The following is a 3747-nucleotide window of genomic DNA, read 5'->3' as shown; positions in this document are numbered from 1 at the left end:
TCAGTTCCCTGCTTTCTTTCTTTCTTTTTTTTTTTTTTTGAGATGGAGTTTTCTCTTGTCTTCCAGGCTGAAGTGCAATGGCTGCAATCTCGGCCCACTGCAACCTCCAACTCCCTGGTTCAAGCGATTCTCCTGCCGCAGCTTCCTGAGTAGCTGGGATTACAGCATGCGCCACCATGCCAGCTAATTTTGTATTTTCAGTAGAGTCAGGGTTTCTCCATATTGGTCAGACTGGTCTTGAACTCCAGACCTCAGGTAATCCACCTGCCTTGGCCTCCCAAAATGCTGGGATTACAGGCATGAGCCACAGTGCCCGGGTTTTTGTATTTTTTAGCAGAGACAGGGCTTCTCCATGTTAGTCAGGCTGGCCTCGAGCTCCAGACCTCAGGTGATCCACCCGCCTCGGCCTCCCAAAGTGCTGGGATTACAGGTATGAGCCACCACACCAGGCCGCTTTATTTCTTCCATAGAACATATTGTCATTTTAAAAAAAATTGTATGCATTTGTTTACTTGTTTATTATTTCTCTCCCCCCTACTATCAAGGAGTTAGAGCTGAGGAGGAGCAGAATCCCCCATCCACAAGGGCCTAAAGGGATCTGGCAGTAGCAACGTGTGAATCTGGCTTGGTAAGAACTGTGTCTATGTGTCTAATAATGATCTTTTGCTGATATGCGGCCCAGTGTTGACAAAAAGCATATTTTTTTCCAAAAGGCTGCAAATCCAGATTTTTGTAAGCAATCTCCTAAAATTTAATGTTAGCAACAAATTTTATTTTATATTTATTTATTTATTTATTTATTTTGAGAGGGAGTCTCGCCCTGTTGCCCACGCTGGAGTGCAGTGGTGCGATCTCGGCGCACTGCAACCTCAGCCTCCTGGGTTCAAGTGATTCTCCTGCTTCAGCCTCCTGAGCAGCTGAGACTAGAGGCTCATCACACCCAGCTGATGTTTTGTATTTTTAGTAGAGATGGGGTTTCACCGTGTTAGCCAAGATGGTCTAGATCTCCTGACCTCATGATCCGCCTGCTTTGGCCTCCCAAAGTGCTGGGATCACAGGCGTGAGCCATCGCACCCAGCAATTTAAAAAATTACAACAAAACAGGTACCCTGGCAGAATTCAGTCTACAAGCCATGAGCTTGCCCTCTGGGTGTTCGGTGTTGCAGGTGCCAATGGTCTCGCAGTCCACATCCTCCCTTACAGAGAAAGGACTCTGGAGGCTACACAGCTGGTTGTAGAAGCAACAACTCAAGAAGCCTGCTGAGAAAGCCAGAATAATCTTGTTACAGTCGAATTTAAGCATTTATTTCTCTACCAGTCAAAACAGCAGCCAACTGCCCACACCAAGGACTATCAGATCTGTGAATTTTGTTTTGTAATCACTCAGGGAAATCCTTACTACAAGGAGAGGCAATGGAAAACCAGAACATAGGGTTTAAGGGTTCTGCTGTTGTTTTTTAGATTGGATACTTTTTTCTTTCTCTCATTTCTTCCTTTCCCCTTACCTAACCCTGATCAATTCCTTTTTGCAAGGATATGCTTTCAGATCAATTCCTTTTTGCGAGGATATGCTTTCAGCTAAGAGTCAACTTGAAATAAGTTTGCTCAACTCATTCATTTCAGGTGTTAATAGCAGCAAGATCAGTAGCCCAGGTATCTAGGATCCAAAAATGATAACCTGCAGTCATGCGATTACTATACTTTAAAGTCAACTTTCTGTCCTTGGAAGTGCAGGCCCCTCAACAACAGGTGATGCGGACACACCCTTCTGGTGTCTTGGGAAGTGAGAGAGGGACCATCCCTGAAGTTATTAAAAGCGCCTGAATATGGGGAGAAAGGAAACAATTAGTCAATCTGGGGAAAGGGGAGATGGGAGTTCCTCGAACCCTTTTTGAAACTTCCCTAAGGCGTAAATCCTAGAAAAAGGGGCAGGGGAGGGGCAGAGAGAGAAGCAAGCGGGGAGGAGGAGGAAGTGAAGGAGGCTTGGAGGAAGCTAGGGGAAGGGAGCTGAAGAAGGAGCAAGGTTGGGAGGTGGGGAGAGGGAGGGTGGCGAGTGGAGGCCCGGGGCCCGCGCGGTGGCTGCTGTGCGTCGCGCCCGGTTCTGCTCTGTGGCTGCAGGGCTGTCCGTCTGTCTGTCCATCCCTGGGGCGCCAGGCGGCCAGGGATGGAGGCTGTGCATCGGATGGGGGTGAACACCTGGCAGGCCCCCGGCTCACAACGCCCTCGTCTGGTTGGGGGCGGGGAGCGGCACCGCCACCTCTGGGTCCCCGAACCTGAAGTTCAGGTTCCGCGAATGGAAACGCTTCTCCCAGATGAACCGGGAGTCAGGTAAGCCAGGTATTTGGAGTCAGTCCTCGGTTCCTCTGGGCTCGGACAGATCGAAGTGCAGGCCTTGACATACCGAGGTTTTCCAGGTTAAGAACACACTTTTTTTTTTTTTTTTTTGAGACAGAGTTTCGCTCTTGTTACTCAGGCTGGAGTGCAATGGCGCGATCTCGGCTCACCGCAACCTCCGCCTCCTGGGTTCAGGCAATTCTCCTGCCTCAGTCTCCTGAGTAGCTGGGATTACAGGCGCGTGCCACCATGCCCAGCTAATGTTTTGTATTTTTAGTAGAGACGGGGTTTCACGATGTTGACCAGGATGGTCTCGATCTCTTGACCTCGTGATCCACCCGCCTCCGCCTCCCAAAGTGCTGGGATTACAGGCTTGAGCCACCGCGCCCGGCCTAAGAACACACTTTTTTTTTTTTTTTTCTTCCGATACGGAGTCTTGTTCTGTCCTCCAGGCTGGAGTGCAGCGGCGCGATCTCGGCTCACTGCAACCTCCACCTCCCGGGTTTAAGCGATTCTCCTGCCTCAGCTTCCCGAGTAGCTGGGACTACTGACGCCCGCCGCGACGCCCGGCTAATTTTTTGTATTTTTAGTAGAGATGGGGTTTCTCCATGTTGGTCAGGCTGGCCTCGAACCCCCTCAGGTGATTCCCCCCTCCCCCCACCTTGGCTTCCCAAAGTGCTGGGATTACAGGTGTGAGCCACCGCGCCCTGCCAAGAATACACTTTTTCCTTTAGAAATCGCAGGGAGGAAGGTACCCGGGCAGGGTGGGGAGAGCGGGTGAAGAGCAAACCTGTGGGAAAATCTCCATGCGTAATTAGAGCAATTCGTAAAGGCAGCCTGGGGACCGGTCCCCATGAGACAATCTCCAAACCTCAGTGGGAAAAATGAAGCTCGCAAACCGTCTTAACGTACTTGTTTTTTTTAAGGTGTTCCGGGCGGGGCGGGGGCGGGGGGAGGGCGGCGGTGTGAGAGGAGGGCAGGTACCAAGATCCCTTATTTTTCTTCCTCTTTTCTCCAACCAATTAACAGATAGAAAGGTCTCAACCAATCAACAGATAAAAAGCAGCAGCAGGCCTTGTTCCTAGCAGACAACAAGATGTAGAGGAAATCAGCCAGAGCCTCCCTTCCACCTCCACCTCTCCTGGTGGTGTCCTGTGAGAGCAGTCTAGGACTGCTTGGAGGGACTTTAGTGGCTTTATGAAAAAGCCGGCCATCTAAGATGGTAACTTGAGTTAATAACTAAGGAGGGAACAAACGAACTCGTGGGGCACAGAGTTACTAGCCTGCTGAGGAGGCAGTATTACTAGTCTGATCATGAAGATGCCTTACATCAGAGGGAATCATAAGGCAAAGAAAGGAGAACAGAAACTTTCATTTCCTCTTGATCAATGGTAGTGGTTGGCTAAGTTGTCA

The 3747-nt window shown here is 49.9% G+C and overlaps 1 long non-coding RNA gene across 1 annotated transcript; it reads right to left on the bottom strand.

The window, feature by feature from the left end:
* Window positions 1-812: 812 nt before the first annotated feature.
* LOC128931772 (uncharacterized) lies at window positions 813-3229 on the bottom strand. Its single transcript, XR_008480664.2, has 3 exons — window positions 3125-3229; window positions 1679-1820; window positions 813-1260 (listed from the first exon to the last, which is right to left on the bottom strand). It is a non-coding gene; the product is annotated as an uncharacterized LOC128931772 (long non-coding RNA).
* Between the last annotated feature and the right edge of the window lie 518 nt (window positions 3230-3747).

Source organism: Callithrix jacchus, chromosome 4 (assembly GCF_049354715.1).
Source record: "Callithrix jacchus isolate 240 chromosome 4, calJac240_pri, whole genome shotgun sequence".
NCBI classification, from domain to species: Eukaryota; Metazoa; Chordata; class Mammalia; order Primates; family Cebidae; genus Callithrix; species Callithrix jacchus.
This window is presented reverse-complemented; position numbering and strand designations above follow the sequence as displayed.